The 22,992-nt window shown below is 42.6% G+C and overlaps 1 non-coding gene across 1 annotated transcript; it reads right to left on the minus strand.

The window, feature by feature from the left end:
* Nucleotides 1-3,614: 3,614 nt before the first annotated feature.
* On the minus strand, nt 3,615-3,686 carry TRNAR-GCG. The gene has a single exon. It is a non-coding gene; the product is annotated as a tRNA-Arg (tRNA).
* Nucleotides 3,687-22,992: the final 19,306 nt, after the last annotated feature.

The following is a 22,992-nucleotide window of genomic DNA, read 5'->3' on the forward strand; positions in this document are numbered from 1 at the left end:
CGAGCTTGCAGGTAGGTAAACTGGCCCCACCTTCTCAGAAGTCTTTGTGGCAATACATAATCAAACTTTCACATCCTTTGCCCTTCAATTCTAGTTCTAAGAGTATAACTTACAGTTATACCTGATTACAAAGGATATTAGTATAAGAATATTCATTGTCACACTGTTTTCAGTAGATAAACATCTATATACACCTATGGGAATGGCTGAAATAAAAACACCTAACAATGATAATACCAAATGCTAATCAGTTTGCATATACTGCTGGTAGAAGAGCAAAGTGGTATAGTGACTTTGGAAATCAATTTGGCAACTACTTATTAGGTTAAACATGCACTTACCATACAGGCCAAGTCCCACTCCTAGATGCTTACTCAAAAGATAAAAATGTCATAAGCTGGAATCAAGATTGTTGGAAGAAATATCAGCAACCTCAGATGTGCAAATGATACCGACCAAATGGCGGAAAGCAAAAAGAAATTAAAGAGCCTCTTGATGAAGGTGAAATAGGAGAGTGAAAACCTGGCTTAAAGCTCAACATTCAGAAAACTAAGTTCATGGCATCTAGTCCCATCATTTCATGGCAAATATGGGGAAAAAATAAAAACAGTGTCGGGCTCCAGAATCACTGCAGTTGGTGACTGTAGCCATGAAATTAAAACACACTTGCTCCTTGGGAGAAAAGCTATGTGACAAACCTAGAAAGAGTTTTAAAGCAGAGACATCACTTTGCTGACAAAGGTCTGAATAGTCAAAACTATGGTTTTCCCAGTAACCATGTATGGATGTGAGAGTTGGACCACCAAGAAGGCTGAGCCTTTTGAACCGTCTGAAAGTTCACAGTTCATATACTACTGAAGCCTGGCTTGGAGAATTTTGAGCATTACTTTGCTAGCATGTGAGATGAGTGCAATTGTGCGGTAGTATGAGCATTCTTTGGCATTGCCTTTCTTTGGGATTGGAATGAAAACTGACCTTTTCCAGTCCTATGGCCACTGCTATGTTTTCCAAATTTGGCCTTGGAGTACAGAATGAAGCAGGGCAAAAGCTAATAGACTTTTGCCAAGAGAACACACTGGTCATAGCAAGCACCCTCTTCCAACAGCACAAGAGAAGATTCTACACGTGGACATCACCAGATGGTCAATACCAAAATCAGATTAATTATATTCTTTGCAGCTCTATTCAGTCAGCAAAAACAAGACCAGGAGCTGATTGTGGCTCAGATCATGAACTCCTTATTGCCAATTCAGACTTAAATTGAAGAAAGTAGGGAAAACCACTAGACCAGTCAGGTATAACTTAAATTAAATCCCTTATGATTATATAGTGGAAGTGAGAAATAGATTCAAAGGATTAGATCTGATAGACAGAGTGCCTGATGAACTATGGATGCAAGTTCATGACATTGTACAGGAGACAGGGATCAAGGCCATCCCCAAGAAAAAGAAATGCAAAAAAACAAAATGGCTATCTGAGGAGGCCTTACAAATAGCTGTGAAAAGAAGAGAAGCAAAAAGCAAAGGAGGAAAGGAAAGATATACCCATTTGAATATAGAGTTCCAAAGAATACCAAGGAGAGATAAGAAAGTCTTCCTCAGTGATCAATGCAAAGAAATAGAGGAGAACAACAGAATGGGAAAGACTAGAGATCTCTTCAAGAAAATTCAAGATACCAAAAGAACATTTCATGCAAAGATGGGCACAATAAAGGACAGAAATGGTATGGACCTAACAGAAGCAGAAGATATTAAGAAGAGGTGGTTTCATCGGCTCAGACGGTAAACTGCCTGCAATGCGGGAGACCCAGGTTCGATTCCTGGGTCGGGAAGGTCCCCTGGAGAAGGAAATGGCAATCCACTCCAGCACTCCTGCCTGGAAAATCCCATGGACGGAGAAGCCTGATAGGCTACAGTCCATGGGGTCGCATAGAGTCAGACACGACTGAGCAACTTCACTTTCACTTTTCACTTTCATCCTGTTTCATCCTGTTCACATAGAAACTGAGGTTTGGATGGTTTACATAGCTTTCAGGTAGATGGCAGAATCAGAACGACCTCCCATCCACCAAGCCCTGCTCAGTTATTTTCAGTTATCCTGAATAAGAGGCGCTTCTTCCCTGCCACCCCCTTGCCCCTCCCTCCTTACCACTGGACCTTTGCTTATGCCCTTCCCTTGGCCAGAAAAGTTCCTTCTTCTCTCTTTCCTCTCTCTCTAGTTGATTTCTTCTTATTCTCCAGACCTCAGTTTAAATCTCTTTTCTTCCTAAATGTTCACTAGACTAGGTTTCTTCTTCTCAAATCTATTTTTTGGGGGTGGGAGGGGCTGAGAAAAGGGAGGGATACAGACAGAAGGCTTCCAAGCAGAGATGGAGGCTTAAGGTCATGCCACTTGCTTTTTTAAAAAAATTATTTATTTATTTATTTATTTATTTTTTATTTTTGGTTGCTCTGGGTCTTCATTGCTGTGCATGGGCTTTCTCTAGTTGCGGCGAGTGAGAGTTACCCTCTAGTTGCAGTGCACAGGCCTCTCAACGCAGTGGCTTCTCTTGTTGCGGAGCACAGACTCTAGAGCACAGGCTCAGTTGTTGTGGCCCACGGCTTAGTTGCTCCAGGGCATGTGGAATCTTCTTGGACCAGGGATTGAACCGGTGTCACCTGCATTGGCAGGCGGATTCTTAACCACTGGACCACCAGGGAAGTCCATGTCCCCTTCTTGAGGACACACCACTTCTAGTGCCTGGTTAAAGGTCCAGCCTCTGCAGCCCAGTTCAGTTCAGTCGCTCAGTCATATCCGACTCTTTGCGACCCCATGAATCGCAGCACACCAGGCCTCCCCGTCCATCACCAACTCCACTCTGCAGCCCAACTTCAGACAATTCTGTGGAATCCCGTCAACTTCACAGCTTCCTGAGTGGTAGGCTGAGGACTTTCAGGAACCCAACTTCTCCCTCCCTGTCCCCATCGTCCTCCCTAGGTGTTGATCCCAAGTGCCCTCCCTAATGAACTTCCTAGTAAAGTGGCTCTCAGAGAAACTGCCACTAAATCCCAGAGAACAGTGAGATCAGAATGGCTTTGGTCCCCTACCTTCCCACATTCTCTGATGACTCCTCACTTGGCAATTCTGGAGTTTAGGGCGTTCCCTGCATTGAACCTGGAGAGCGGTAGGTGACACTCATCCTCAGAACTCCCCAGAACTCCCCCACCAGCACCATCACTGTGGCAGTTCCGCCTACACAGCCTGGACTGAGACTCTTTGTTCCACATCTGGTGCCCACGCTGGACTGCTTTGCAGGACAGAAACCTTGCCTACCTTGCTCCTCTCTGGTAGAATAATGTGTGTAGAATGGCTGAATGAATGAAGTCCTGCAAGACTGCTCATTTTACAAATGAAACAGTTTCAGAGAAGTAACTGATCCAGAGAAACTGACTATGAGTGGTGGAGACTGAATGCAGCCCAGCCCGCCTCTTCCAGAGGGACTGAAGTGAAGTGAAATCGCTGTCGTGTCCAACTCTTTGCGACCCCATGTACGGTAACCTACCAGGCTCCTCTGTCCACGGGATTTTCCAGGCAAGAGTGCTGGAGTGGGTTGCCGTTTCCTTCTTCAGGGGATCTTCCCAACCCAGGGATCGAACCTGGGTCTCCTGCATCGCAGACAGACGCTTTACCATCTGAGCCACCAGGGAAGCCACCAGAGGGACTAAGAACATGGAAACTGTGGAGATCAGAGGTCCTGATTGCTCACTGTGGCATATACATAGTTCTCACATTGGAACGTTGCCATGTGTGAGATTTTAAAACGGAATTTGGGGGGTATGAGATGAGGCAGTGGCAAGTAACGTCAGCCCTTTAGAGGAAGTAACACAGACCTGCCAGGTAAAATGACATTCTCATGCCACTGCCAACAGGACATTTTTGGAGGAATGAGTGATAAATTACCCAATGCTTTGTTTACCAAAAGGATTTAGGATTAAGGAATTCTTGAGGTAACTCTTGCGGTCATGTCCTATGAGAGGATCTCAGCTGGATCAAAGTTGCAGATTGAGTTCCAAAGATTAAGTGTCAGGACTTCTCGGGTAGTCCAGTGGCTAAGATGCCAAGCTCCCAATACAAGGGGCCTAGTTTCAATCCTTGATCAGGGAAGTAAATCCCACATGCCACAACAAAGATCAAAGATACCGCATGCTGCAGCTAAGACCCAGCATAGTCAAATAAATAAAAGTAAATATTAAAAAAGAAGAGTTTAGTGCCCCCAAACCAAGGTTGAGTTACCTCCCTCCTGGTAGGGCGCCTTTTCTTAGGAATGCAGGAAAGGCTGTCTAGAGAACGGGGCTGAGATGGGGAGCACAGATGGAATTTTACAAATTGGAGGCGGCTACTTTATAGAAACACAGACAAGTCAAGGCAACTTTTGAAAATATGACTTGCCTGCACATAAGCCATTCACAGCCCCAAAGACTATGGCATCTGAACCTAAGCTGCTGAGTCAAAGGGATGGGTCTGAATTCCAGGGAATTCAAATTCTTTTCTGACTTATAAAGGAGTAAAACAGCTACTGTCTATCCACAATATTTTTGCACCAGGCACAGTGTTAAAAATAGAAGTGGCTGTTATTTTTCAAATATTCAACTCTTCTAGACCGTTGGGACATTTTCTATGTATCATATAATTGAATCCTCACATTATCCCAGGAGGTAAGTACTACTGTTATCCTAATTGAAAGAGATGAAGAAACCAAGGCTTCAGGAGGCAAAGTGACCTGCCTGGGTCAGACAGCTGGACCAAGACTTGACCGTTCAGTCTGATGCAAAGTCCAAGTGTTGCCCAACAATGTTTGTGTGCTTGAAGCACAGTAAGGCCAACAAACCAAAACACTGGAGTCTCTTATTAAGAGAGTCTCAAGCAAGTGTGGGCATGGTTTTAGATACCACCTGGGTATTTATATTTCGAAGACGTGGTTCGGTTTACATCTTCAAGGGATATAGAGACAATGCAAGTTTTCTCCTAGGCACTTTGGAGTGTAATTGTCTATAATCAGAAGTCTAGAGTAATTATTATTAATGGTTTTCCTTGTTTCTGAGTGTACAATCAACCTCAGGCCAATTCACTTTAGAGGAGACAGCCTCTAATATCATATCTATCTAATCTCGACTGTCAGCCTTCAGCTGAGCTATTTCCTGGTCATTTGCAGGAAGGCCTGGGAAAAGTTCTGGTCATCTGTTTCCTTTGTGAAAGGGGGAGTGGGTTTCGACCAGGGGTCCATAGATCCAAAAGTTCTTCTAGAGGATCAGGGACAGGCTGTTGGGGATAAGAAGTGTGTAAGAGGAGGGGATAGGGGATTTAGGTCAGGTTTGGTTTTTAATTTGTCCTAAGTTTAATTTCTGTTCTTTCACCTTATTAAGAGAGTCCCAAAGGCTGGCCATTCTATTTCTTTATATCCATTTTTTATCCCCCCACCCCCACCCCGCCCCGCCATGGGTACCAATGAGACCATTGTTTTAAGAGGAGAAAAATTTTCAATTTAGAGGTTTTTGCTATTCAAAAGATTCATTGTCTGGTGAGTAAGCTTTTCTTAATAGCATCTCAACCCAATAAGCCTTTTACGGCTTCATGGTGGATGCAAGAAGAGTGCAAAAGATAGAGGTTTCACAAGACCCATGAAGTTCATTCCCAAAGAGAAGCTGAGAAAGCAAAGCAAAAGCTCAGCCAGGCAAGGGGACATCTCTCTCCATCACCCCGTTGTATTGGCTTTTGACAACACTCATACAAACGCATCCCTGGTACCCTTGCAACTCTGATTTCCCACCTAGGACAGCACTGCAGGGTTCTTGTTACCTACATAGTTTCTGTTAAAATGCAGACCTGGGTGTAAATGCCAGATAGTTACACGGCTTTGGGCAAATTGCTCTACTTCTCTGAACTTTAATTTTCTCATCCTTAAAAAGGAAACGAATAATATACCCCCTTCCTGGGATGCTAGCTACAAATTAGCTAATGCAAGATAAGCGCTCAGCACAGTTTTTTAGAAAACTGTCTTTATTCTTTAGTAATTGGAAAAAAATCAACTAATACAGAAAAAATGTTTAATCAGCTGGAGAGGCGAGAGACACTGGGTGACCCCCAAGAGAACTGGAGGCTCCTCTGGGAGGAAACCTGGGAAGGGTGAGACGGAGCATTGTGGCCCAGAACAAGCCCCCACCACCCACGTGAGACAGGTTATGCCACCTTCAGAGATGCTGAAGTGCCTCAGGTATGAAACCAAATTCCAGTTCTCTTAGCCTGGCCCTCGGGAGGAGATACTGGGATGTGTGGGAAGGAATGTGGGTGATATGGCCATCTTTTACTAGAGAAACTGATTTTATTTTCAAATATACTTTCTTACAAACAAACCAAGACACATTCAACAAGGATGACAAATATTAGTACCAATTACACCAGAAAAAAAAAAAACAACCCATACATCTAGTCTTGGGTAGGTTTATTTATTTGGAGTAACCTACATTCAGTGGCACTAATTACACAGTAACTGTAACTAACATGAAACTGCAGAGTTGTAACTTTCCACAACTGCATGGACTTGGGCCTTTCTGGATGAATACATCTTCAAAAAACAGGATTCCCATCTCAGAGTTAGGCCAATGAAATCTTTAAAGGAGTAAACCTCTGAAAGAGTGACTCAGAATACCTTACAGCTGACAGATGACAAGCAGGACATGTTAGTTATAAAGTAGTTGTAACTATTTTATAGTTATATACACTTATATTTATTATATATATAGTAGTTATATATATATATATTACATATATTTTTCCAGTAGTCATTTATGGATGTGAGAGTTGGACTATAAAGAAAGCTGAGTACTGAAGAACTGATGCTTTAAACTGTGGTATTGGAGAAGACTCTTGAGAGTCCCTTGGACTGCAAGGAGATCAAACCAGTCCATCCTAAAGGAAGTCAGTCCTGAATATTCATTGGAAGGACTGACGTTGAAGCTGAAACTTCAATCCTTTGGCCACCTGATGCGAAGAACTGACTCATTGAAAAAGACCCTTATGCTGGGAAAGATTGAAGGCAAGAGGAGAAGGGGATGACAGAGGATGAGATGGTTGGATGGCATCACCGACTCGATGGACATGAGTTTGAGCAAGCTCCAGGAGTTGGTGATGGACAGGGAAGCCTGGTGTGCTGCAGTTTGTGGTGTTGCAAAAGGTCAAACACGACTCGGTGACTGAACTGAACTGAACTGATAGTTATAACTTGAATCAGTGCCTGAGAAGGAAATGGCAACCCACTCCAGTATTCTTGCCTGAAGAATCCCATGGACAGAGGAGCCTGGTGGACTATAGTCTATGGGATCGGTGTCAGATGGGAGAGTAGAGGGACCCTGGCAGGCCAGGTGGTTTGGATAAGCATGGTTGACTTCTAAACACTGATAGCAAGATGACTTCTGATATGTAATCTTAGATTAATTTTACAGGTAAATGAAAAAGGCCAGTAATCATCCACTAAGATCAATAAACAGCACTAAAAAATTTACTGCATGAGGACTGTGCTCTGCAGCAGTTTCCCAAGACCAAGCACCCAGATGTTTTCTTTCTGTTTTTGGTTTTGAAAATACCCACAGCATGTGGAATCCAGTTCCCCTACCAGAAACTGAATTGGTGCCCCTTGCATTGGAAGCACAGATTGTCAACCACTGGACTGCCAGGGAATGCCCAAATTTTGTCTTTTCTCTGGCTTGCAGAGCTGCTCTCATGCCCATTTCAAAAGCCTTCCTCCCTCCATCTTTGCTCTTCACTGCACACCCCATGTATCTCAAAGCACCAGTCCTTTTTGCCATGCTTTCGTCTTGCTCTAGTTTTCCCAACTCTTGCTGTATCTTGGTTGGCTCCCACTTACTGCACTCATCTTTCCAGAGATCCTTCTTCTCTCAAGCAGGATAATGGGTCCATTGGAACAGAAATGCTTGGCTTCTGGAGTGTGTTTTTCTGAGATGTTTTTCTGATGAATATCTGATGTTTCCTGATAAATGTCCTTTTATCAGGGTTACCAACAGAGAGACATATCAGTACAACATCAGCATCCAGGTAGGAGAGGGGCCTCAGGTGACCACTCTCCTCCTGCCCTCCTGGGTCCCATAAAGCCAAGTCTGCCTGCTTTCTACCCAGCTTGATATCTGCCACATGGTTCTCAAATACCATGAGTGCACATGCTTCTGGGAACTGGTCCTTGCTAAACACAGCGCCAGGGCACACTGGCCAGTGAGGAAGACAGCAATTAATCAAATATTTAATTACAAACTGAATAGGTACTATAACAACAGCAGCAACAACAAAATGTAACAGAGACAACAGGGGCCACGCCCTGGACTGGGGAGGTAGTTAGGGAGTGCTTCTGTCTCAGACATTCTGGAACACTCTATCCTAAAACCTAGTGACTTAAAGCAACTACAGTCATTTATTTTGCCCACAAAGCTCCAATTTGGGCAGAATTCAATGTGGCCACCAAGTCTGGGCTCCACATGGCATCATCTGGGGCAGCTTGACTGGGATGGGAGAGTACAGTTTTTTTTTTTTTTTCCTAAGGATATAAATTACATACTAAACAATCCACCATTTCAAACTACACAGCTGAGAGGTTTTTTGGTATATTCATAAGGTTGTACAGCCATCATCACTACCTAATTCCAGGACATTCTCCTTTCCCTAAAAAGAAATCCTGTACTCATCGGCAGTCACTTCCCAATGCTTCCCTCTTCCCAGCCCCAGGCAATCACTACTCTACTTCGTGTCATCAATGAAAATAATCAATGAACAATGTATAATAAGAATAGACATGAACTGGGACAAACTTCAGGACATGGTGAGGGACAGGGAGGTGTGGAGTGCTGCAGTTCATGGTGTCGCAAAGAGTTGCACACAGCTGGGCAACTGAACAACAACAAAAATAAGAGAAAAGAGTTTTATTTGAGCCACACTGAGGACCAGTCTGGAAGCCTGATTCCCAGATGACTCTGAGAAACTGCTCCAGAACAGCATGGTTTCCAGGACAGTTTTGTATCATGTCAGAACAAAGACATTAAACAAGTCAGGGATACATTTCAAGGGAAAAAGAAACACATATGTCAGCACTATACAGTGAGTCAGCATGACCTTGGCACCTGGGAAGGCAGTCTTATCATCAAAGGAGGACAAGCATTGGCATCCCAAGAAGAGAGGAATTTAATGCTTTATTTTTAACATAGACATTCTTTTTTTTTTAACCACAAATAATGCTTTTAATTATTTAGCTTCTTACAGTACTCACATAACAGAAACTGACAAATCCATGTTGTTGTTGTTTAGTTGCGTCTGACTCTATTGCAACCCCATGGACTGTAGCCTGCCAAGCTCTTCTGTCCACGTGATTTCCCAGGCAAGAATACTGGAGTGGGTTGCCATTTCCTTCTCCATACCATGAACATTCTTTAGTTTTGGTCAACATGTTCTTTTCTCTAGTAATTAAAGCAGATGTACAAGGTATGTTTGATAGGCCACAAGCAGACTAAAATGTTAAAATTCAGGTTAACTCATAAATTGGGGAATGACATATACACACTACTGTATATAAAATAGATAACAGGTAAGGATCTACTGTATAGGACAGAGAACTGTACTCAATAACCTATATGGGAAAAGAATCTCAAAAAGAGGGGATATATGCATAACCGATTATTTGCTATATACCTGAAACTAACACAATATTGTAAATCAACTATATTGCAATAAAAATTTAAAAAAAGAAACTTCAAGTTTACATGTATAAACCAGAATGACCTCTGTATATCTCAATATATGACAATTTCTCATCATTGTTTCTGTAGATACTCATAACTAGACATTTCATATAAATGGAAGAACCCAAAACGCGGCCTTCGGTGTCTGGCTTCTGTCCCTTGATGCTGTCAAGGTTCTGGAGGATTCTCTTGAAGATGGCTGACTCACCTGGCCTGCTTGTTGGTGCTGGTTGACAGCTGGGAGTTTAGTGAGGGATTTGGGCTGATCCTAGCTCCTCTCTGTCAGGGCCCTTTTGCTTCCTTATGGCATGACAACTGGGTTCTAAGAGTGAATGTCCCAAGAGAATCAGACAGACTTTTCATGTTTTGTGACTAAATTTGAAAGTCACGTAGTGTCACTTTGATACTCGTCACCATCAAAATCTTGGCTTTCTCTCCCCACCAAAGCCAAATAAAAACATTCGGAGACAGAGTTTGGAGGGAAATAGGAAGATGGCTTTGATCCTCAGCTGGCCAAGGAGAGAACACTGCAGACTAGTGCCTCAAGAACTGTGCCGCACTCCATGGGGCTTCTGAGGGGATCATATAGATGAGGCTCAGAGTCTGGGGTATGTGATAAGGAGCAAAGCAGGAAAGACCTTGCGTTCTTCTTTTTGAATTGTTTCCAAACAGTCATAGTTGATGTCAGGTAACATGGTAACTGGATATGGCAGTCCCAGAGCCTGGTTATTATTTACATTTGTTTCTGGTTTATTGTACTGCAGCATTCGTGTCTGAAATCCAAAAAGCTACAAGGAGTGGTGTGCAAAGGGAGCTCAAAGGAGGTAAGCACCAGGTACAGGATGTAATTATCGTAGAGTTAAAGGGCAACAGGAGCAGGATGTGTTAATAACTCATGCAGAGTTAGGGGCTATAGGTGCAGGATGTAATTTACATACTGTCAGGTTAGTTTGGGGAAAAGCAAACCTAGTTACAGACTACAGATTCAGTTCAGCTCAGTTCAGTCGCTCAGTCGTGTCCGACTCTTTGCGACCCCATGGACTGCAGCACGCCAGGCCTCCCTGTCCATCACCAACTCCCAGAGTTTACTCAGACTCATGTCCATCGAGTCGGTGATGCCATCCAACCATCTCATCCTCTGTCGTCCCCTTCTCCTCCCGCCTTCAATCTTTCCCAGCATCAGGGTCTTTTCCAATGAGTCAGTTCTTTGCATCAGATAGCCTAAGTATTAGAGTAAAACTAGGCAGACTTCCCCAGTGGATCAGTGGTAAAGAATCTGCCTGCCAATGCAGACACATGGGTTCAATCCCTGGTCCAGTAAGCTCCCACATGCCACGGAGCAACTAAGCCTGTGCACCACAACTACTGGGTCCATGTGCCTAGAGCCTTTGCTCTGCAACAAGAGAAACTACCACAATGAGAAGCCCACACACCCCAACAAAGAATAGCCCCTGCACACTGCAAACTAGAGAAAGGCCCAAGCAGCAACGAAGACCCAGCACAGCCGCACATAAATGAATAAAAATTATTTTAAAGTAAAACTAGGGGTGATTTGCTCTTTCAGGCACGTCTGTGCTTATTCTCTGGCCTAGTCACTCTTCCCTTTTTGTTGCTGGACTTGAGTCTCATTGGCCCTGCCTGGGTCACATGTCCATTCCTAAGCCATTCACTGAGGCAGGTGGGGGTGTGTGGAATGTCCTCATTGGACAGAACTGGGTCTTGAGTCCACCCCTGCCACCCTACTGAAAGGAGCCGGTCGGGGAGTAAACTGTCCCCCAGTGGTCCTAATTGGATGTTGTTGTTCTCAGGAAATGGAAAAAAAAAAAAAAACAACAACTAGCATTCCTCTTTGGTCCTTTTCAATGCAACAGTCTCAAGCTCACCTGGATTCAAGGGAAAGGAACACAGACCACACTTTTCAATGAGCGGATTGTCAAGGATACATTGTGAGAAGAGTGTGTGCCATGGAAGACGTTAACTGTGGCCATATTTGGATAATAACAGCCACAGCTTCCCTGAGGAAGTGTGACATTTGAACTGAAAGGTGAAAGGTAAGTAGGGGTTAACTAGGCACAGTGGTGGAAGAGCAGCATTCCAGGAACTGAGCACATTTGAGGAAGAGAAAGCAGATCCAAGTACCAGAGGCAGAGAGAAGAGAGACACAAAGTGAAGCTGAAGGGGCTGATCATACAGGACTTTGTCCTGTGCTTTAAGTGATCCTGTTTCTCCTCACCTTCCCTTGTCTATTCTTCCAGAAGAGACAGCATCCTAAAGTACCAACAGGGTACAGTTTACTCCCCCACCCGCCCCTTTCAGTAGGGCTGGAATGGTGGACTCAGGACCCAGTTCTGGCCAATGAGGACATTCCACACACCCCCACCTGCCTCAGTGATTGGCTCAGGAATGGACATGTGACCTAGGCAGGGCCAATGAGACTCAAGTCCAAAGCATTCCTGGGGTGACTGGACAAGGGATACACTCTGTTTTTGGGGTTGCTGGGTAGGATATAGCTGGAAGTGCCGGTGTCCTCTTTGATTCTGAGTGAGAAGAACCTGATTGAGAATGACAATGATAACCTAAAATCAGCCAGTTTTATCAGCAAAATGGATTTATCTGGGAAAAGCAAAAAACTGAACTTGAAGCATGAACTTCCAGATGTTTAAGCTGGTTTTAGAAAAGGCAGAGGAACCAGAGATCAAATTGCCAACATCCGCTGGATCATCGAAAAAGCAAGAGAGTTCCAGAAAAACATCTATTTCTGCTTTCTTGACTATGCCAAAGCCTCTGACTGTGTGGATCACAATAAACTGTGGAAAATTTTGCAAGAGATGGGCATACCAGACCACCTGACCTGCCTCTTGAGAAATCGGTATGCAGGTCAGGAAGCAACAGTTAGAACTGGACTTGGAACAACAGACTGGTTCCAAATAGGAAAAGGAGTACGTCAAGACTGTATATTGTCACCCTGCTTATTTAACTTCTATGCAGAGTATATCATGAGAAATGCTGGGCTGGAGGAAGCACAAGCTGGAATCAAGATTGTGGGGAAAAATATTAATAACCTCAGATATGCAGATGATACCACCCTTATGGCAGAAAGTGAAGAGGGACTAAAGAGTTTCTTGATGAAAGTGAAATAGGAGAGTGAAAAAGCTGGCTTAAAGCTCAACATTCAGAAAACGAAGATCATGGCATCTGGTCCCATCACTTCACGGCAATAGATAGGGAAACAGTGTAAATAGTGACTGACTTTATCTTTGGGGGGTCCAAAATCACTGCAGATGGTGATTGCAGTCATGAAATTAAAAGATGCTTACTCCTTGGAAGGAAAGCTATGACCAACCTAGATAGCATATTAAAAAGCAGAGACATTACTTTGCCAACAAAGGTCTGTCCAGTCAAGGCTATGGTTTTTCCAGTGGTCATGTATGGATGTGAAAGTTCGACTTTAAAGAAAGCTGAGCGCCAAAGAATTGATGCTTTTGAACTGTGGTGTTGGAGAAGACTCTGGAGAGTCCCTTAGACTACAAGGAGATCCAACTAGTCCCATCCTAAAGGAGATCAGTCCTGGGTGTTCATTGAAAGGACTGATGTTGAAGCTGAAACTCCAATACTTTGGCCACTTGATGCAAAGAGCGGACTCATTGGAAAAGACCCTGATGCTGGGAAAGATTGAGGGCGGGAGGAGAAGGGGACGACAGAGGATGAGATGGTTGGATGGCATCACCGACTCAGTGGACAAGGGTTTGGGTAAGCTCTGGCAGTTGGTGATGGACAGGGAGGCCTGGCGTGCTGCAGTCCATGGGGTCGCAAAGAGTCGGACACGACTGAGCAACTGAACTGAACTTCGAGACTCGCAATCTATGGCAAACCACAGGCATGTCCGGAAAACAAAGGAAGCAAGCCTGCTTTTACAGGGGAAAGTTGGTTGGGGGCGGGGGGTGGGAGATGCTCTTCTAAATGAAAGTTCATTGGAGGGAAGTAGGTGGAAACGACTTCTCATTGGCTGAGCTGTGATGTTTCCCATTGGCTGAACTTTCGCTGAGCAAGGAGACAGGCTTCCCTTGGGCTAGTAAAGTACTCGCATTTCCTATCTGGGAGTTCAAGGATGTACCCTATTCCTACGGGGCAAGGAAATGAAGGTCAGTGAATGAAGGAAATGGCAACCCACTCCAGTATTCTTGCCTGGAGAATCCCGTGGACAGGGGAGCCTGGTGGGCTGCTGTCCATGCGGTCGCACGGAGTCAGACACGAGTGAAGCAACTTAGCATGCATGCATGCGTTGGAGAGTGAATGAAGTGAGTGAGTGAAGTCGCTTAGTCGTGTCCGACTCTTTGCGACCCCACGGACTGTAGCCCACCAGGCTCCTCCATCCATGGAATTTTCTAGGCAAGAGTACTGGAATGGGTTGCCATTTTCTTCTCCGGGGGATCTTCCCGACCCGGGGATCGAACCGGGTCTCCCTCATTGCAGGCAGACGCTTTACCGTCTGAGCCACGGCAACCCACTCCAGTTTTCTTGCCTGGAGAATCCCAGGGATAGAGGAGCCTGATGGGCTGCCGTCTATGGGGTTGCACAGAGTCGGACATGATTGAAGCGACTTGGCAGCAGCAGCAGCATGTAAATGAAGGTCATTGTATGCAAATAATGGTGAGTGGTAATATGTGAGTTTTCTTTGCAGGTCATTACCTCCTCTAATTTTGGTTGAGGCTTCCTTTATTAGTTTTCAACACGAACAAACAGAAAAGCAGTACCAAGTGATGTGTGCCTGTTAAGTCGCTTCAGTCCTGTCGAAATCTTTGCGACTCCATAGACTGTAGCCCACCAGGCTCCTCTGTCTATGGAATTCTCCAGACAATAGTACTGGAGTGGATTGCCATTTCCTTCTCCAGGGGATCTTCCCAACCCAGGGATTGAACTTGCATCTCTTATGTCCCCTGCATTGCAGATGGGTTGTTTACCACTAACACTACCTGGGAAGCCCACAAGCTTCTGGACCACGATTAAAGCCAGATTTCCCACTGGGCATTTTTTTCTTTTCTTTCTTTCTTTTTTTTTTCCTGGCATGCCATGCAGCATGCAGGATCTTAGTTCCTGACCAAGAATGGACCCCGTGCTCCCTGCAGTGGAAGCTGGAAGTCTTAACCACTGGACCTCCAGGGAACATTGGACATTTTAGATACAAGTCAATACTATTTGGTTTAAGGTGATTTTAACTTTAATCACTTTAACTAAGAGTCCTGTTTAAATTCAGTTAGGATTTTGATTGTCCTGCTGCTTACCCTTCCTGCAATGCTCCAGTACTTCATTTGGCTTCTTCCTGAACTTTGTGTTTGTGATCAATAATTTGTTTTTAATTGCTTCTCTGTCTGAATGACAAATTAAATTTGTTTGGGATTCAGAGACATTCTTCAGAATATTTATAAGAACAGTTGTATACAACATGTGTAAATTTTCCTTCTTAAGTAAAAATAATATGTAATAAAGTCAATTGTCTTGTTGTCTGTGGTCAATCAAATAGGAAATACATGACGGTTTATGGGGCAGTTTAAAATGTCCAAATATGTTCCTGAAGGTTTTGTCTAGATTAAAGATCTCCCTCAGTCCTTTTCAGAGGACAGATGGATCTTGAGCATATTTGGGCAGATTTTTTGAGTAAACTGGAGAACATGTCAAATCAGCAGCTGTCTGATTTATTTTCACCTCACTTCTTACCCCCTCCACTAAAACAAAACAAAACAAAATCTTCCTGATTGACAAGACTTTAAAAATCAAAGTGAAGTTGATTTAAAATATCATGTTAATTTCAAGTTACAGCAGTGACTCTGTTTTATACGTATATAATTTTTCGAATTCTTTTCCCTTACACGTGCATATGTGCTAAATCACTTCAGTCGTGTCTTACTCTGCGACCCCATGGACTGTAATGTGCCAGGCTCCTCTGTCCATGGGATTTTCCAGGCAAGAACACTAGAGTGAGTTGCTATTTCCTTCTCCAAGGGATCCTCCAAACCAGGGATTGAACCTGGGTCTTCTGTATTGTGGGCAGATTCTTTACCGGCTGAGCCACAAAGGAAGTATTATGAATAATGGTATTGTAAATATTTGTGTACATGTTAGTGTTTTGAACACCTGTTTTCAATTCTCAGGCACATATGGAGGCATGGTAATTCTTTTTACTTTTTTGAAGAACTGTCAAAAATTTTTTTATTAAAAAAATATTTTTTGTGACATGCCTCATGGGATTCTAGTTCCCCAACCAAGGATTGAACCCAGGCTCTTGGCAGTGAGAGTGTAGAGTCTTAATCACTGGACCGCAAGGGAATTCCTTGTTTTCCAAAGAGGCTACACTATTTTACGTTCCATCAGCAAGATGTGTTTGTGCTCCAATTTCACATCCTGGTCAAAGAGGATGTTGTTATTTTCCATTCATTTATATTATAGTTATCCTAGTGAGTTCAGTTCAGTCACTCAGTCGTGTCCCACTGTTTGTAATCGCAAGGACTGCAGCATGCCAGGCTTCCCTGTCCATCACCAACTCCCAGAGCTTGCTCAAACTCATGTCCATTGAGTCAGTGATGCCATCCAGCCATCTCATCCTCTGTCATCCCCTTCTCCTCTTTTCTCAATCTTTCCCAGCATCAGGGTCTTTTCTAATGAGTCAGCTCTTTGCATCAGGTGGCCAGAGTATTGAAGTTTCAGCTTCAACATCAGTCCTTCCAATGAACACCCAGGACTGATCTTCAGGATGGACTGGTGGGATCTCCTTGTAGTCCAAGGGACTCTCCAGAGCCTTCTCCAACACCACAGTTCAAAAGCATCAATTCTACATCGCTCGGCTTTCTTTACAGCCCAACTCTCACATCCATACATGAGTGATGGAAAAACCATAGCTTTGACTAGACAGACCTTTGTTGGCAAAGTAATGTCTCTGCTTTTTAATATGCTCTCTAGTTTGTCATAGCTTTTCTTCCAAGGAGCAAGCATCTTTAAATTTCATGGCTGCAGTCACTATCTGCAATGATTTTGGAGCCCAAAATAATAAAGTCTGTCACTGTTTCCATTGTTTCCCCATTATTTGCCATGAAGTGATGGGACCGGCTGCCATGATCTTCCTTTTCTGAATGTTGAGCTTTAAGCCAACTTTTTCACTCTCCTCTTTCACTTTCATCAAGAGGCTCTTTAGTTCTTCTTCGCCTTCTTGCATTAGGGTGGTGTCATCTGCATATCTGAGGTTATTGATATTTCTCCCAGCAATCTTGATTCCAGTTGTGCTTCACCCAGCCCGGCATTTCTCATATAAGTATACTTATATGTACTTATATATACTCTGCATATAAGTTAAATAAGCAGAGTGACAATATACAGCCTTGACGTACTCCTTTCCCGATTTGGAAGGAGTCCATGCCTAGTTGTGTACTGTTGCTTCTTGGCCTGCATACAGAGTTCTCAGGAGGCAGGTAAGGTGGTCTGGTATTCCCATCCCTTGAAGAATTTTCCACAGTTTGTTGTGATCCACACAAAGGCTTTGGTGTAGTCAGTAAAACAGAAGTTTTAGTTTTCGTGTGAGCTATAGTTTTCTTTTGATCACTTTGGCTGTCTATGGTATCAAGATAACACTGGCCTCATAGAATGAAATAGGAAGTGTCACCCTCTCTTCTATTTTTTGAAAGGTTTAAAAGGATTGGTACTAATTTTCTTTTACTATATATTTTTCAGTTATTTTCTTAGTGGGTCCTTGGAATTATAATTAACATTAATGTATAATAATATAGTTAGAATTAATACTGACATAACTTTGAAGTGAAGTGAAAGTTGCTGAGTTGTGTCCAACTCTGTGACCCCATGAACTATACAGTCTATGGAATTCTCCAGGCCAGAATACTGGAGTGGGTAACCTTTCCCTTCTCCAGGGGATCTTCCCAACCCAGGGACTGAACCCATGTCTCCCACATTGCAGGCAGATTCTTCACCAGCTGAGCCATCAAGGAAGCCCCAACTTAGCTTTAATATTGTATAAATATTTTTACTCCTATATAGCTCTATTCCTTTCTTTATGTTCTTATTGGCACAAATTCCATCTTTTTTTACTGTGTGCCCATGAATACAGATTTTTAATTATTATTTTATGTTATTGTCTTTTAAATCACATAGGAAAAAAGAGTAACAAGCTAAAAATATGTTAATACTGACTTTTAAATTTACTTATGTAGTTAACCAGTGTTTTTTTTTTTTTTAATGTAGATTTGAATTATTGTTTAGCATCCTTCAATTTCAGCCTGAAGAACTCCTTTCAGCATTTATTGCAGGTCAGATCTACCAGCAATGATCTCTCCCTAGTTTTGTTTTTTTCTGGGAATGGCTAAATTTCTCCTTTACTTTTGAAGGATAGTTTTGCAGATTATAGAATTATTGGCTGACTGGTTTTTTTTTTTCCTTTCAGCACTTTTGTATGCCATCCCACTGCCTTCTGGCCTCCATGGTTTCTGATAAGAAATCATCTCCTGACCTTAACTATCCTTTATATGTATGTGATGAGTTGTTCCTCTCTTTCTGCTTTCAGGATTCTTTTTCTTAACAGTTTGATCTTAATGTGACTCAGTGTGAATCTCTTTGAGTTTATCCTATTTGGGTTTCATTGAGCTTCTTGAATGTTTAGATCTGCATTTTTCGTCAGCTTTGGAAATGTTTGATGCATTATTTCCTCAATGTTTTTTCTGCCTCTTTTTCTGTCTCCTCTCCTTAGACTCCTGTTATGTATTTTTTGGTGCACTTGATGCTGTCTCAGAAGTCTGAGTCTGTTCACTTTCCTTCATCTTTTTTCTACTATGTAGGAAAAAAATCTAAGTAATCTCAATTTATCCATGTCCACATTTATCAATTCTTTCTTCTGCCTGATCACATATGATTTTGAACCACTGTAGTGAGTTTTCATTTCAGTTATTAAACTTTTCAACTCCAGAATTTCTGTTTCCTTTTAATAATTTCTATCTCTTTATTGACACAGTCTATTTGGTAAGATAGTGCTTTTATGGTTTTAGTTCTTTGAGCATATTTTAAATAGTCGACAAACTCTTTGTCTAGATATTTTTACTTTTTGTATATAATTGGGTTTCATGTTGTTTTTCAGTTCAGGATTCAATCAAGGCTATGTGTTGCATGACTTCTTCACCATTTTTTTTTTTTTTGGTTGTACCACTTGGCTTGTGGGATCTTAGTTCCCCCAAACAGGGATTAAACTCATACCCCCTGTGTGGAAGTGTGGAGTCTGAGGTGCCAGAGAATTCTCCTCCACCTTTTCAAAAAATTTTAAGACATTGCCAGGAGAACCCAGGTCAGATGTCTAATAGAATGTCCCATTTTCATTTTCTCTTTAAGTTAAACAGTTTTGGTAAGATGATACATAGATAGTGAACATGCACAGTCTTTCTAAGGCAATGATTTGAAATGAATTGGATCCAAATATTGTTTATTGTGATGTCACTTTGGTCAATATTCAGATTTTCAGGAGAGAGAGTATAATTAGCCACATTGGTTCGCATGCTCACTCCTTGGCCAGAGAGGAGAAGCATTTTGATTGACAGTCTTATCAAAAGTATTCCCAGTGAGGAGTGAATAGCACAGCAAAAGAAAACTAACATTGCTGAAGCAGGGGGAATGGATGCTAAATAGGAAAATATAGCAAACATCCACTGTCCATCTATCTTTCAGTGATCTCAGCCATTCACTTGACGCCTACTATTTACTTTACCAGATTTCCAGAATGAAAGTTGACTTCTTTGTCCAATTCTAGACCATGTTTACAAGCGTCTGCTAAAAGCCTCTACGTGCATGTTTACAACTTGCATGTTGTAAAGGCATCAAAAGTTAATGCCTTCTTCACCTGGCCCTACTCCCATCCAGCAGAGGAGTTGAATTTATCAACAGCTCCATCACCATCCCAGCAACCAAAGACCAAATTCATGATTCACTGTGTCTAGTCTTGTGGTTTGTGTTTTTATTGCATCTTCTAAATCCTTTCCCCCTTTCATTCCCACATTGTATCATCCTAAACTATGCCCAAAGTGTTGCCTGGAATTACAAGTAATAAGGAATAAACCGCTTTTCCGGTTAAACAAATTCAGGGAGCACTAGGAGATGCAAATTTATTTATCACAGAACTTGTCAGAGCCTGGAATAAGCCATTGTGATTTTCAAGGAATAGATATTCTTTTCTTACTTTTTATTCTGCAAAATAATTCAATTTATGGAAAAATTGCAATAGCACAATGAACTTCTCCATTTCTGTTACCTAGATATACTTTTTTTTTTTTTTTTTGGCCAAGTCACGAAGCATGTGGGACCTCAGTTCCTTTGACCAGGGATTGAGCCTGTGCCCCCTACAGTGGAAGCATGGAGTCTTAACCACTGAGCAGCCAGGGAAGTCCCCCTGGATATAGTCATTGTTGGCATTTGCTTACATTTTCTCCACTCTCTCATCCTTAGTCTCTCTGTCAATCTCTCTCTCTAAAATACATATACATATACATATATATATGTATGTGCATAGACGTGTGTGCATATTTTCTCTCTATACATAACATATATGTATATCCTTGGGGCTTCCCTGTCCATATCTTCTCTTTATACATAACATATACATATACCCTTGGGACTTCCCTGGTGGCTCAGACAGTACAGAATCTGCCTGCAATGTAGGAGACTCAGGTTAGATCCCTAGGTCAGAAAGATCTTCTGGAAAAGGGAATGGCTACCCACTCCAGCATTCTTACCTGGAGAATTCCACAGACAAAGGAGACTGGTGGGCTACAGTCCATGGGGTCACAGCCGGACATGACTGAATGACTAACACTTTCACTTTCATATATCCTCAATATATATACTCTATATATTCTATCAAATGGCTTAGCAGTAATAACACATATAATTATACTATCTATATCCATATACATATATATTGCTGAGCCGTTTGAGAATAAGTTGCATACATTGTGCTCTTTCACAAGTAAACACTTCACTTTGTGTTTCCTAAGAATAAAAACATCTCTTATTGTTTAGTAAATATCCTATTGATAAATACATATGATAAGGCAATTCTTCTCTCTCACATCAGAGGACAGCTATACAATTTGGAAAATGCTAGTTTACATTATTTCTATAGGTTCTTAACTTGCTGGTTCCCAAACCTGGTTGCCCATCAACAGCATAATTATTGCTGAACAGTGAACAATAAACTGAACAGTTTATTATATACAGATGTAAACATTTAAAATAAATGCACTCATTTAATCTTCATAGCAACTCTAAATAATAGGCATTACCATCTCTAGTTTGTACATGAGAAAACTCGGTTACAGAGAGGTTGCCCAGGATACACAACTGGTAAGAAACAGAGCTGGCATTTAAAGCCAGACTATTTGATTCCAGGCTGATGAACCAATGCTTTTGAACTGTGGTGTTGGAGAATACTCTTGAGAGTCCCTTGGACTGCAAGGAGATCAAACCAGTCAATCCTAAAGGAGATCAGTCCTGGGTGTTCATTGGAAGGACTGATGTTGAAGCTGAAACTCCAATATTTTGGGCACCTGATGCGAAGAGCTGACTCATTAGAAAAGACTCTGATCCTGGGAAAGACTGAAGGCAGGAGGAGGAGAGGACAACAGAGGATGAGATAACTGGATGGCATCACTGACTCCATGTACATGAGTTTGAGCAGGCTCCAGGAGATGGTGAAGGACAGGGAAGCCTGGTATACTACAGTCCACGGGGTTGCAAAGAGTCGAACATGACTAAGTGACTGAACATCAACACCATCTGATTCCAGAGTCCATCAGCCACATTGCTACGGTGCCCATAAAGTGGATGTTAGGACCGCTTTTGTTGAAAACAGCATTCCAGTTCAGTTCAATTCAGTCACTCAGTAGTGTCTGACTCTTTGTGACCCCATGAACCGCAGCACGTCAGGCCTCCCTGTCCATCACCAACTCTCGGAGTCCACCCAAACCCACGTCCATCGAGTCAGTGATGCCATCCAGCCATCTCATCCTCTGTCATCCCCTTCTCCTCCTGCCCTCAATCTTTCCCAGCATCAGGGTCTTTTCCAATGAGTCTGCTCTTTGCATCAGGTGGCCAAAGTACTGGAGTTTCAGCTTCAACATCAGTCCTTCCAATGAACACCCAGGACTGATCTCTTTTAGGATGGACTGGTTGGATCTCCTTGCAGTCCAGGGGACTCTCAAGAGTCTTCTCCAACACCACAGTTCAAAAGCATCAATTCTTCTGCACTCAGCTTTCTTTATAGTCCAACTCTCACATCCATACATGACCACTGGTAAAACCATAGCCTTGACTTTTGTTGAAAACACCATTCCAGAGCCCACCATTCCAGATCAGCTGACTCAGACTGTCCAAGAATCTCTAATACACTTCTCACAATGATTTTGTTGGGCAGACAGATTACCTACTCTCACTGGTAGTAAACTTCTTGTCTCCTTCCCCTTCAAATTCCAGTAGCCAGATGAATATGCACAAGATACATCTTCATCTGTTGCTTGTGAGTTAAGGAAATAGTCATTCAACAGTGTGATTAAGAACTAGGACTTAGAAGTTGGGTCTGGGTTTCCATCTTGGCTCTGCTCTTAACCAGCTCCACGGTCTGGAGCATCAGTTTCCTCACCTGGGCAGTGAGGGTTGGATCAGAAGAGAAGGTATGGCCAACTCTCAGGAAGAGACCTGTGGCAGTTGATAATTGCAGTTATTATTATTGGTGGTGGTGGTATGTTTCAAACCTCTCAGCCACAAATGGTCAAATCATCTTTGATTTGTCTCCGTTTCCTCACCTATAGAGCTGGGCTATTGATATACTGTCTTCTAGGATAGTGGTGGGCATTCGATGGAGGATTAAATGTTCAGAATGCTGCCAGGCACATAGTGAGTATGCAGTGAATGTTAGTTAGTACTATTATTTATTCTTTTCTTTATCACTGTGCTCTGGACAAAAAGAACTACTTAGAACAACTTGAATATGCTTCATTGTAGGCTGCTTCCCTGTGTTCTTCTTTGCTGTGCCCTCTGCCTGGGACACCATCCCCCTTTCTTCTGTGTCAAAACCCTAACTGTGTCTCCTCCTGTCCCATCAGTAGTGTTTTTGGTGCCAAGGAAGCCTTCTCTTATCCCCTCATTGGGTCTTTATTGATCTCAGAGGGGCACTTATAGA

Source organism: Oryx dammah, unplaced genomic scaffold (genome assembly GCF_014754425.2).
Source record: "Oryx dammah isolate SB20612 unplaced genomic scaffold, SCBI_Odam_1.1 HiC_scaffold_2, whole genome shotgun sequence".
Lineage (NCBI taxonomy): Eukaryota > Metazoa > Chordata > Mammalia > Artiodactyla > Bovidae > Oryx > Oryx dammah.